Genomic DNA, 14,496 nt, shown 5'->3' with positions numbered 1-14,496 from the left:
AAGTGATTTCCAATCAGGTGGGGGTTCATCAAAATTCATGGGGTTTTTGATTGGTCAAAGTCTTTCTGCTTTTACATCATAGATTTTTCTTATTTAATGGTCAACAATGAATTAGTTGTTGTGGGCTTGGGCCTGTAGGGTGGGTTTCATGGAAAAACTTTGGCTATTGGCTAGGCTATTCGGAACATTCTTGGGTATGACACATCAACCCATTCAATGTGTAACAAATCACTTCTTCTAATTCACATAGTTGGTGGTCTTTTATGCATGTGCCCAAACCATCTTAATCTACTCTCCCTCATTTTATCACCTATTTGACCTACTTCTAGGTTCTTATGGATAACTTCATTCCTAATCATATCCTTTATAGTTTTTATATTCATCCGTTTTAACATTTGCATTTTTTCCATGTTCATTTTCTAGACATGTTGTTTCTTGACTGCTCAGTACTCCATACAACATATTTGGCTTCACAACTGTTTTATAGTTTTCCTTCTAATTTAAGTGATATTTGCCTATAACATAAAAGTCCAGATAGACCCCTCCATTTTTCCCATCATACTCGAGTATGTAGTATAGGTGTCATATTATAATATTTATAAATAAAATAAAATAAATCTATTAGTATATATTAATACAAAGATGGCCACATCAAATGGCTTCCCCCTTTCACCCCATGGCCCATGCCCAATTGAAGCTTATCCTTGCTCCTCAAAATACCATTCCTTACACTCTCATCTTGCCACCTCATCACCTCTATTTTCCTAAAATCTCTCTCTCTCTCTCTCTCTCCCCCCCCCAATCACCCAATCATTTCCACCTAAATTATCTCCCCACCTAAAACTTCCTCCTAAATTATCGTCAATGTATTAAAATATTAATGTTTAAAACTTAAACATTGAAAAAAGATGAATAAAAATATCTAAAATATAATAAAAAATAGATAATACAATAAGACAAATAATAAAAGTAAAGTAAATATTTAATATTTATTTAAAAATATGTTTATAATTACAAATAATACAAATACAAAATCAAATACAGTTAATTAATTAAGTAAAATTAATTACTCTCAAATAATTACTATTATTCATTCAATACTTAATTAATTATAGTTAATTAACTAAGTAGAGTTGATAATTAATTATGCTTAATTAATAAATGTTAAAAAATTACTCTTAATAATTGATAAATAATTATAGTTAAATAATTACCAAACTTTTTGAAAAAGTAATTTAATAGTAAATTACCATATTTAATGAATTATTTAAATTATAATTATTGTTATTTTAGTTACTGTAAAATTACTTCATGGTAATTAAATTAAGAGTAATTATAATTAAATTATTATTGACAATTACTTAAATTATTAAGTATAAATATAACTAATAATTATGGTAATTATAATTGGAAATTATCATAATTTATGTAAACTATGTTACTTGAAAATTCACCAAAAAATGTTACTTAATTAGTTATCGAACTATTGGAAAAAGTAATTTAATATTAAATTACCATATTTAATGAATTATTTAAGTAAAACATCACTAATTAAAATAATATTAATTTAATAGTAAATCACTATTAAATTAGTGAATTTACCATAATTTTTTTAAGTAAAATAATTAAAGTGGTGTTTGGCACATCTTTTCAATGTGTCTTATGGTTTGTGGAAAGCTCAAAAAGACCAAAAATGGTCTTTTCCATTTGGTATTGTGTCGACCAAAAGACCCGATGCATGTAGAAAGACTGAAAAAACGAAAAATCAAGAAGATTTATATGAAGCTTTTGGCCTTTCCGCTTTAAAAATAGTCTTCCTAGTTGTTTTTAACAACCCGATAGACCACGATACGAGCCAAACAATCTTTGTCTTTAAAGACAATACCCCAAAAGCTCCATGCATCTTCTTGTCTATAGGGTTGGGTGGGTTGGCATTTTTTACTCAACCCTAATATGCTTCCACTCAAACTCAACTCGATACTATGCAATTCCAAAACCTGCCCCAACCTATAGGGTTCAACTCAATACATACCCAACCCACCCTGTAGTCTTTAAATTGTACTTTTGTGATACTTTTTGAAAACTCAAGAACCATCTTCTTTCAAGGTATCGTTTCTCCAAAGTGAAAGAAAAAAAAAAAAAAAAAAAACAAACAGTAAAATAAATAGTTTGAAGGAAAAGGTAGGGAAAGGAAGGGAAAGCTATGGAACCCCTACCTTTCCCTTTCTTTCCCTGCATTTTCCTTCAAACCAAACAGAACCCAAGGTTAGAGTTAGAAGTCAAACCAAACTCTAACTGGACCCTACACCCTAATAAACCTAACCCTAATCTGACCATGTAGGGGTGAGTCAAGGTATCGTTTCTCCAAAGTGAAAGAAAAAAACCAAAAATAAATAGTGAAATAAATCATATATTTTAAGGTTAGAAGTAGAAGTCAAACCAAATTATAAGAATACCCTTTATATGTATAGGGTTATTATAACTTGATGGGTGGGGGTTAGCCAAACTTGAACCCAATTTGGGTTGAATAATCAGAACTCTAATCTAACCCTACACTCGATTTGGGTTAAAACAAATATTGAAAAAAAAAATATAAGCTGTAAGGTTAAGGGTTAGAAGTTAGACCAGATTGTAAGAATACTCTTTATGTGCAAGGGTACTATGGGTTAAATAATCAAAATTCTAACTAGACCCTACACCCTAATAAGCCTAATCCTAATCTGACCATGTAGGGGTGAGTCAATCAAATTTACCATTTAACTTCCTATTGACATCCCTATACAATATTAGCCATTATCACTAGGGTTTCAATTTGGATTGTGGTCATAACAACTAAATATAACTCAAAAATATAATACTTGAATGGGCTTGGATTGACTTGGCTTCAATTAGAAATACCATAAGCTCCTTCTACTTCAATTTTACATAACAAAGCCCGTTCGTTGCACGAGTCCCAACTAATACAACATAAATATATATATTAGGCATGTATAGATAACATATATAAGAATATATACAAGACAGGCCTGAACACAAAACCTAAGCCTAATCCCAAAATTCCCAAATAGGCTTAAAACGATCGCACTAATTCAAACCCTATCCACTTGCTCTAACCAATGTTGTCAGACACTCAAACTCATACCGGCATCATACCTTCGGCTTCATAGATTTTCCCATTAAAAAAATGGTCAATTCACTATTGACCTAAGTGAACCATATCAAACCATCTAGGTTTTGGCAACTTGACTAACCACTAGACATGGGGATGGGATTAATAGCAATACCTGATCGGGGACAAGGAGTGAAGTCCACACCCCGCCCAACCCCAATTATATATATGTGTGTGTGTGTGTGTGTGTGTGTGTGTGTGTGTGTGTGTGTGTGAATATATAATATTCACACACACACACACATATAATATATATATCAAAATATATTTAAAATATTATTTGCATTTTATTTTTTCCTTTATTTCAAATAAATACTTTTTGAAAACAAACTTTTATTTAAAACATTTGGGGATTTAGGTCCCCGATGGAGAACCCATCTCTGTCAGGGACTGCAGATGTAGGCAAAATTTTTTCATGACAGGGATTGGGGTTAGAGACGGGGATTAATTTAAAATTCAGGGTCAAGGACGGGAAGTATGATCCCACCCCGAACCCACCCATTGCCATTCCTACCTGAGGGGTCATCCCCCAAACCCATAAATATAGTTCCAACAATTATGGCAATTATAAATGCAATATCCAATAATTACGAAAAGTATTAAAATCATCAAATTATTTATTTGAATAATTGGAAGTTTTATAATTTAACTTTCACTAAATTAAATTACCAAATTCAGTAATTTTTAGTAACCAAAATCACTAATTATTGCTAAATAATTATAGTAAATATCAAAATTACTGAAGATGTAAAAACTAAATTTATGTTTATTGAAATTAATTTTCCACTAAAAAATTACTGAAAATTAATTATTATCTAATAATGTCACTTAATTATTACTGAAAATATCAATAACTAATTATTGCTAAAAAAATTACTGATAATAACAAAATTACTGAAAATATAAAAAAATAAGTTTATATTTATTGAAATAAAATTTCCAATGAAAAATTACTGATGATTTTAATTTCTAAATTTTTATTTATTGATACTTTAATTAATTATTCATTTTCAGTAATTATTGATTTCAATAATTAATTTTCAAAAATTTCTGAAATTAAATCACCAAAATCATTAATTTTTAGTAACTGGAATTTCCAATTTACCAAAATTGCAAAAAACTATAGTTTATGTTCATATTTACTGAATAATATTCAATAATATCAGTAATTATTGAAAATATAAAAAATATTTCACAAATTAATTTAACCATATTTTTTATTTTTAAATGGTTTATTGGGCATGTAAAATAGATTAAGAGGTGTTTTAGGATAAATTTTAGATGAAAGAGGTAGTTTAGGAGAAATTTTAGGAGGGATTGGCTAAGTGATTAGAACATGAGAAAGAGGGAATTGGAGCAGGACTCTAGTGAAGTGGCCTATATTACTTAATAATATTATAGATATAGGATCATTTACTTAGACATGCCTATGATTTAACGTATTTATTAAAACCTATCTACTATACATTATTAAAACACCTCGATAGTTTGCAATCACTTTACTTAGAACCATTTGTATTTTCCACCCAAGAATGGTCATTGTGACCTCTTAAAACGAGTAGGAAATATGCAAGAGAGTTAATAAAGGATATATTATTTAAAAGTACCACTATTAGTCGTATACCAACCTTCTAGAAACATAATCCTATGCCTACATTACAACTAGTGGTCTAGAGAAGGGCGGGGTATGTGTGATATGAGAATTGCTAGGAGTACTTAATGGAACAAAAAACCCCTAATCTATGCCTTTTTCACAATTTTTTTGACTAATTGCAAGAGGTAACTTGACCATTCTTGGACATAAATATATACAAATCACTGTTTTCAAAACCGAACTGGATCGGACGGTCGAACCAGAAAAACCGGGCCTGACCGATTCCGTTTTCCTCCAAAACTGTTTTTTCCCCAAAACCGTTGATTTTCGTCAGCAAACCGCTGAACCAGCCGGTTAATCATTCGAAAAGTTTTGACCGTTTTCCAATTTTTAATTTTTTTTAATTTTTTTATTTTTTTTTGTTAGAACGGGCCGGTCATTCAAGTCGAACAGTCGGACCGTTCAAACCGGTAACCGGACCCCTGACCGATTCGGTCACCGGTTCATTTTTAAAAACCATGATACAAATGGTTTCTTGATAAAAGGTGATTAAATAAAGCAACTGCAAAGCATAGAAGATGTTTTACAGCAAGGATATATTGTAGGCTCACTTGTAATTGGTTATACAGCCTAATTCACACACCAGTGTTCACAACAAATCCCATGTAGTTTTAGAAAATACATGAGATGCTAAGGGAGTGTCTAAATAAATGAAAATGATCCTAAAGAATACATTTATTATTGATTCATGGAGTTACACAACAGGGATTGCCCATCCACCATCCCCTTAGACCCCTCCAACTCTGGAGTACTCTCGGACCTCCTACCTATAAGAACTCTACTCTTACCTACCCACAAAATACTATTTTCATGCATTTGGAACATTTTCCCATACATAATAACATATAAGAGCGTGAGATGTTCCCCATATGTGGCTGCCATATTATGTGGGTAGGGGTGGGTAAAGTCATTGTGGGTAGGAGATCCGAACTCTCAACTCTGATCCCAGGTGTTTGGAACAAGTCAGATATCCTACCAACCGAACCACCGGTGACCCTAAAATATATATTGGATCTGGATTTATTTAGTGGCCAGACCATTTACCTGATTCACATTTGCATTTGGAACAATTCAAGTCTGACAACGTTGGCTCTACCAGGAGATCTGCAAATCTCTCTCAGGCAGGTAAGCTGGTGCTGATGAAGTTGGTTCTTCAAGCTGTGCCTAATAATTGTTATGTCCATAGTTCAGCTCCCTACTGGTCTCAATAAAAAGATAGATTCTGTGTAGAAAAGATTTCGGTGGAACTCATCCAATCAGGGGCATCATTTTAGGTGGTGCAATTGGGATACCCTTTGTACACCAAAGACTGAGACTTTGGTGTTCTTTTTTTTTTAATAAGAACTCATCTGTGCATCACTTTCAGATCAACGTTATGGGTGCAATTTTGAAGGCCAAGTATTTAGAGAATAACAATTTATTTCTTTTTAGAATTAAGACTGGGGGGGGTCTCTTATTTGGAAATCTATTTGTTTATCTTTAAATATTCTTCAGCCTAATCTTGGGGTTCGACCCAGTAGGTAGGTGAGGGTTGATGTTTGGGATGTCCCCTGGGTTCAGGTTGATTCTTCTTTTTTGACCCCTATAGGCCCTCCTAGTGGAGTTGATAAGGATCTTTCTCTGACCTAATTGATAATAAGAATTCTTGGAATGTGGATAAAGTTTTGAGTGTGTTTGGGGTAATGTGGGGGGAGACTATTTTTCAGACTCATACCTTTACTAATTTGGAGTGTGTCCCTTTTTTTTTACCCTTTCTCCAAATGGAGATTTATCTGTGAAAAAGGCTATTTATTGGTTGTGGTCACGAAGGGGTGCTCCTGTAACGGAGAGGCTTTGTGTCTGTTTATGGCAAGGCAAAGCCTTTTTCAAGCTGTTTTTGTAGAGAGTTGTTAGAGGCTTTGTATTCGGTTATGCAAGCTCGTGGTTTTGATGTAATTCAAAAAGTAGTGGGGACCCATGGTATGAGATTTATTAAGATAAAGATAAACAAAAGAATATATAATTGTTTATATAATAATTAATATAATTGTTTATATAATGATTAATAATTATTTATATTGTATATATTACTTTTAATATTTTTTATAATATAAAAATAATAATAATTAATTTTAGATAAGGTTATTTATCAAATTTAGGGATGGCAATTTTTTCCATTTCCTCGATCTCTATGAGGATCTGCCCCGAACAAAGTGGGGGTGGGGATGATTTTCCCCCTACGGGGACGGAAATGGAAAAATTTTCATCCTCGTTGACGGAGATGGTACGGGGACGGAGAGAGCACTCCTTGCCCCACATGGACCCCGATCCCCGCCCCATGGGATCCCCACTAATATATATGTATATATACGCATATGTTTATATATGTATATATGTATATATGTATACATACATCTATATGTCAATATTTTAAAAATATGGTTGAATATTTTCTAATAGGATTGTAAATTTTAATTATTTTATTTTTATTTTTTTAAATAAAAAACATAATTATTGACATTATAAAGTATCGTGGGGAGTGAGGATCCCGTGGAGATGGGGATGGAGATAACTTTGTCCCCATTAGCGGGGATGGGGACGAGGACATGGATGGAGAGAGGCTCCTCGTCCCCGCCCAATCCCATTGCCATTCCGAATCAAACTAATGAAACTAACCAACCCTATTTCTAGTATTTTTCAGTCAGCTTTGGTTCAACAATTTCCCAACCCAACTAGGTTGGATTAGTTTCGCTTTGCCCATTTGTAAACTAACTAAAATCAAATGACCCGACCATAAATATATATTAATATTTTTTAATACGGGAAAGTGGAAAAATTCTAATATTTCTTAGGCTAAAATAGTTTATATCATAAATTTATTTTTTAAATAATGCCATTGTAATTTTTTAAAATTTAAACTTAAATTTTAAATAAAAAATTTTTAAGTTTAAATTTTTGAACCGACCAACCAAACAAAAAATTGACTCAAACAGATATAACATGAGTGACCAACCCCCCAACCTAACCAGGTCGATTTAGTTGGCCAAACAACCTACAACTAAATTGAATCAACCTGTGAACAATAGTTTAATCTCCAATAATTATTAAAAATTTATAGTAAAAATACACAATAAATTAAAGAATAAATTACAATGACCCCTATACTATGGGGTCTATGACAAAGACCCCCTATACTTTGTTTTGTGACAAAGACCCCCCCGTACTATGACCATGAGACAAAGACCCCCTTACGTTAAAATCCGCCATTACAATGTTTTTTCACGTTGCAGCGGCTAATTCGGTTGTTGAAATACCTCCCTTCCTATGACAACACCTTCCAACCCTATTTTGTCAAAACCCAATTTCAATTATATCACTAACAGCAGCAGAGAAGCAGCAATCAAGACGATGGTGACGACAGAAAAACCATCTTACCTACTATGTCTGAAATCATGGAATCCTCAAAGACCCAAAACCTTGACCTACAGCTCCAAACACTGGGACCCTTATTCAGAATTGCAGCCATCAACTTGGAAACCAAGAGAGAGCTTGGCAGGGCAGAAGGACTCATAAGACTCTGGTTGGGAGGGAAAATTCTTCACTAGGACTCCATTAGACTGCGCAGAGAGACACTCAGCATGGAGAGATCAATATTCAGCATTGGTTTGTTTATTGGAGCCGTTGCGGTCCGGTTTGGCTACGATTGCGGTTGCAGAACAGCAGAACTTCTTGCCATCAATGACAGATCTCTACCATTCCAAGGTTCTTAGTTGTTGATAACACCTCAATTCCCTGTATCTATCTTCACTTCTTCTCTTTGCCATTAGGATTCTTTTTTTTTATTTATTTATTTAGATTATTTATTTGTTTTATTCTTAATATCAGCTTGTTAATTAGATTCTACAAAAGAATTGGGTTCAAGGCTGTACACGAAGTAACTGGTTCCTCCATGGGAGACAACGCCCACATGCTTGTCTGGGGAGGCAAGGGGACTCGAATGGGCTTAGATATTGAAGAGTTTTTGATAAAATGGGGAACCAGATTTAAAGCTCGCAGTTAAGTTCCACCTTGTGTCCATATAGGTTAATCGACTTTATTGAATGCTCATAGCCTTGTGACTGCCTTCTCTTTCTTACCAATGATCAGGCAAGTTGTTCATTCTCCCTCCTTTGTGCTGTATGCTGTAAAGACTAAAGGGTTTGGGGTTCAATTTGTCATGTCTTCCGATCAAATCTTCTGGTCTTCGGAAGAACGTTAATGAACTGATTAATTTCCCTCCAGACTCCACACTTCAAAAACAGAATTATCTCCGTATTCCATTGTCTGGGATCATTTCTGTTATGAAGCAGAATTCAACAAAAAGTGTGAACTGGTTTATTTCCTTACTCATTAACATTTGTACTTGTTAGTTTTCTGTTTTTATAGGCCTTGCATTGATATTAGGGAAAGATGTGGAACAAAACTGATTTAACTGAGAAGAAGCCAGGTAACAATGAATTGGGATAAATCTATCATTTCATGGTTAGCTGAGCTTGGGACTCGACTCAAGTGTTTAAACTGGAAATAATTCTTGAATCAGATAAATATTCCAAGTCCTATTTGCTGAGAAAGATATAATCCACCAGTCTATTGGTAAGGCAACTTTGAGGCCTGGGAGCAGGCGCTGCAGTCTCTTTTCAACAGAAGAAAGCGGCACAAAGAACACAAATATGCATTATTTGCGCGTCGAGTGCAAGAAACTGATGAAGATCGCAGTGTAGGTAAAGAGATAGAGCAAAGGTGTGGTAATAACCATCATGGATGACGAGAGGGGAAGAAATGCTCTTACAGCATCTTGATAGAAGAAATGGCGATGGACAGCCCAGTTGAGAATGTCTTTGAGAGCCCTTCTGTAGAGGATCCTCACCCGCTCCTTCTGAGCAGCTCTCATCACAAGGTATGAAGCACTCATTCCGAGAGGAACGGAAAACAGAGGAAAGTGGGAAGAAGAAAGGGGAAGGGGAAGAATAGAGATCGGGGGAGAGAGATAGAGAAAAATGTGAAGGAATCTGAGGTAGAAGGGATTACCACCACTGCTGTTTGTGTATGTAAGGTCATGGAAGATGAACAGTGTTTTTTCCCAATTGTCCGAAACAATGGTAGTATGGGGATTAAAAAATATTGCAACGGTGGATTTCAACGGAAAACTAACGGAATGGGGTCTTTGTCTCACGGTCATAATATAAGGGGTCTTTGTCGTAAAACAAAGTACAGGGGATCTTTGTCACAGACCCCATAGTACAGGGGGTCTTTGTAATTTACTCTAAGTTAAATTTAAAAAGCCAAATAACAGTAGTTTAAACTCCAATAATTATTGAAAATTTTCTATTAAGTAACAAAAGAAAAATATATTTATACATAATTATTGAAAATATATTTAGCACAAAACAACAAATAAATATTGAAATACAATAAATATTAATTTTAGTATAGATAAATATATAATAAATAAAGATTAAGATTTTAAAATTATTATTAATAAACAATAGTTTTTTGAAAGTTATTTTCTAGAATTAATAATTGATATAAATGAAATTAGGTATTTACAATATTATTTATTTGTTAAAATAATATCATCATTTAAACTTTAAAATATTAATTACTTGTTGAATTTAATAATCCATAAAATTATAGTGATATTAATACATAACTTTGTTATTTTAACTATTTAAAATCTAGTTATGTTAAATATTTCATTATTTAAAATATTTAGTTATTTAACTAAATATTTAAAATTTTAATCCATTTATTATAATTGAAAATTATTCAATAACTATTTAAAATATATTATTAATTGATTTAAAATATTAATTTTAATATTTTTTTATTTAAGATATTTATTTATTGAAATGTTTAAATAATGCTTCATTTTTAATGTTAGAATTTTTATTATTTGAATAACATTTAGATTGAATAATCCAAAAAATCATAATTTATATTGTTTGTACTTTGTACATAATTTTGTGATGAATTTTGTTAAAATATATAATTATTAACAATATGAATATTATTAAATCAATTATAATTATTTTTTGTCTTTTTAATAAATATTTTAAAGTTATTATATAATTTTGTTAGAATATTTAAATAATTGTTAAATTTTTAATTCAAACTTTCTTTAGATAGATGTAGATAAAAAGTGGGGGAGAAGATAAATAATAATTAGAGATAATTTATGAGAGAGATTACTTAGGAGAAAGTTGGGGATAGTGGGGGAGGTTGTTTAGGAGAAATTTTAGGATATTAGATTATTTAGGTTATTGGAATGTGTTGGGGAGAGAGAGATTTTAAGAAGATATTTTTTGGGAAAATAGAGTTTCTATTTGGTAGTTTTGAAAATGACATAAATTAAAAAATTAAAAAAATTAAAAAAGGAAAAAATTTCTAAACTTCCTTGTTTTAATATATAGACTAGGAATGACCCCATACTAAGCACGGGACCATTAATCTGAATTATTTCAATTTTTTGAATTATTTATATTAGACATTTAGGTTAAGCTTTTTATTTGATTTAACAATAAAAAATTAAATTAAAAAACTTAACATGGGTCTTACATCTTTGTAATTGACAAAGCACGGGACTAGTATCCTGATATTTTTTCATTCATGTATTCTCATAAATTTTGTACCACACCAATTTTTCAATTGGGTAGAGCTGGTCCAAGTTCAACCCAAGTAGGCCATGCTAGCCCAAGTAAAATTCAAACATAAGTTTTATTAATTTTTAATTTTATCAAACTATATAATAGGATTTAAATTAATTTTTCAATGGATACACCCGTTCTCTATTGGATTACAAACAATCGACTTTGAAACATTGTTGACCTCTTAGGCCCACCGACCAATTCTCCATTTAGCCCATTTAGGGACATGGATTAGCCATCCCACCAGGGCTAATGGGCTAATCCACTACTTTGCCATTCAAGTTTCCAAACTCCACACATTCATTATTGCTCTTAGCCTTATATCTCCAGGTCTCTATTTAACTGCATTCCTTTTTAGCATTTTCAACACATCTCAATATTACTACTCACCACCTATCCTCTATCTTCTAGCGAATAGGTTGGGCTAGTCTGGTTTTAAATTATTTTTTACTGTTAATATTGCTTGACTTTATTATCTCCTTCCTCACGACCATTATTCCTTTGCAACTTCTACTACTTCAGTTTATCTATTTAGGTGGAAAATCTTTCTTCTTATATATATATATATATATATATATATATAATTTTTTGATAATGATGCATTAGAGGTTTGTTGCTTGTTATAGTAAATTCTACCCTAAAATCAAATTATAATTCATTTGCATGATTCTTGCACACTGTTGGTGTCGATTCAAGTGTCTTGAAACCCAATTTGTTTTGTTTGATTGCACACAGAGCAATGGTTGTGATTGAAACATTGGGAATGCCAAATTTACAAAATGTCTCTTGTTTTTGCAATGGCTGGTTGTAATCTGACATGGGTTGGAGAAAGAAAAAGTGCTTCAAACATTTAGAATGCCAGATTTACAAAACGTCTATTATTTTCTGTATGGCTACTTCTAATCTAATATGGGTTGGAGAAAAAAAAATAACAAATTCAAAAAAAAAAAAAATCAATAACAAAAAATTGAGACATAACAGGTTCAAATTTCTTTTACTTGCTTACCTAATTACCCTTCTCCTTCCACTTGAAACTGGTAGAGACTAAATCAATTAAGAATTTGTATTTGATTAAAACTCAATAGCAGTTACCTCTTTCTTAGTAACGACCTTAATTAGAGTGAGTCTTCTTTTGTATTGATGTTGCCACCTGTATAAAGATAACTTTTTCTTTGAAAGTAGTGTTAACCACTCTCACGGTTTTGAGAGTGGATAGCCTTTTGTATGAGTGTGGGAGAAATTAATTCTAAGTGGGTTAACTCTTTTTGAGGAGTGGGTTTTCTCTTTGAAAATAAAAAAAAGCCCTGAGTGTGGGAGAAGTTAATTCTGAGTGGAGTTAACCAATTTAACTCTTCTTGAGGAGTGGGTTTTCTCTTTGAAAATAAAAAAAAAGCCCACTCCTGAAATGTTACTTACTGAAGTTTTAAGGATGCCACGTATCTGAATAACAAGAGATTTCAGCCTAAAGCGGAGGAAACACGTGATTTAAGTGAGAGGGCCAAGTTTTTTTATGAGGAGAGAGTTTGGTTGCCTCCTCCTGTTTTGAACTTTGCTGGTTGTAAACTTATAATCCTTTTGCGATTAATAGGAATTAACTATTTTTCTTATAAAAAAAGAACAGTAATTTTATAAGTAAAATCTATAATACCCGATGACATATTACCGGAAGAGCTTTGGCCAATCAATGCGCCCCGTGAATTTTAATGAAAACCACTGATTGTAAGCATTTCTGATATTTATCATGGAGTTCACCAAGCCAATTCGGATCTTCTACCCACAGAGCACCACAAATACGGGAGCTGTTAATGTGTGGCTGAGGCTGTAGTGACGTATGGGTATGTGTTGGTAGGGAGTTCAAATCTGCCCCCACAGAGTGCGTATCACATAGGGGTATAAAGAGATCAAATTCAAATCCGATCAGGCAATATTTTGAATTTGAATCCGATTAGAAAATCTCATATCCGAATTTAATTTTATATCGGATGGATATTGAAAATTAATATTCAAATTTGTATTTGATTAAATATTTGAATATTTGATTTGATTCGAATTCAATTAATTAATTATTTTAGATAATTAATAAATATTTTATTGATATAAATATATAAATATATAAATTATTTATATAACTTAATTATTATATATAAATTATATAAAATATTTTATATATTATATATAAGAATTAAATAATCGGTTGAACTCCGATATTTATCGAATCAAATCAGGTCATATCCGAATTCGACCGATTAGATATTCGAATTATTCGAATCCAATTTGATTATGTTCAATATCGAATTCGAAATCAGATTTTCGAATATCGTTTACACCCCTAATCTCATAGCACATGCGAACATCTTCAAGTGATAAGTATGGGATATGTTTTCAATGCACGCTGAGATATGCATGAGGTGTTTTTGGGGAATTGGGATCTGCTCCTAACACAGGGCGCCTCACAACGACCTCATAAGCACATTCCATCGTGCATTGGAAATATCTCCCGTATATAGTAACACATAAATACGAGAGATGTTCCCAATGCATGGTGGGATGTGCCTGTGAGCAAGGTTTTAAAATTTGCAACGTACCGGCCGATATGGACTGATACGTATCGTTTGGGAAGAGTTTCGATACACGGAACATGTCTAATTATAGGGTTCCATATTTTTTCGTCTGTATCGGACCGATAGCCGATACATACCTGAAACGGACCGATACGCATTATGTATTAGTCAAATTTAATTTCCCTCTTCTTTTTAAATTTAAATTTAATTTATCTCTTCTCTCTCTCATTAATATAAAATTTAAATTTAAATTTAATTTATCTCTTCTCTCTCATTAATATCAATTTTAATTAAATGAGCAAGGTTTTAATTAAATGCTCATTTAAGTTACCTTTGATTACATCATTTAATAATATCATTAAATGTTATTTAAGTGAAATGATTCGTTAAAAATCACAAACCAAATGTAGCAAGTTTCTAACCCAAGTCATTTCCTTATAACAATAATTA

General features: G+C 32.2%; 1 long non-coding RNA gene across 1 annotated transcript; it reads left to right on the top strand.

The window, feature by feature from the left end:
* The first annotated feature begins 8,088 nt into the window (after positions 1–8,088).
* Positions 8,089–10,052, top strand: LOC148791339 (uncharacterized). Its single transcript, XR_016075829.1, has 3 exons — positions 8,089–8,564; positions 8,688–9,288; positions 9,382–10,052. It is a non-coding gene; the product is annotated as an uncharacterized LOC148791339 (long non-coding RNA).
* The last annotated feature ends 4,444 nt before the right edge of the window (positions 10,053–14,496 follow it).

Source organism: Nelumbo nucifera, chromosome 5 (assembly GCF_055504915.1).
Source record: "Nelumbo nucifera cultivar China Antique chromosome 5, China Antique-T2T, whole genome shotgun sequence".
Taxonomy (NCBI): Eukaryota; Viridiplantae; Streptophyta; class Magnoliopsida; order Proteales; family Nelumbonaceae; genus Nelumbo; species Nelumbo nucifera.
Note: the sequence above shows the minus strand (reverse complement) of the source record. Positions and strands in the feature narration are given on the sequence as shown.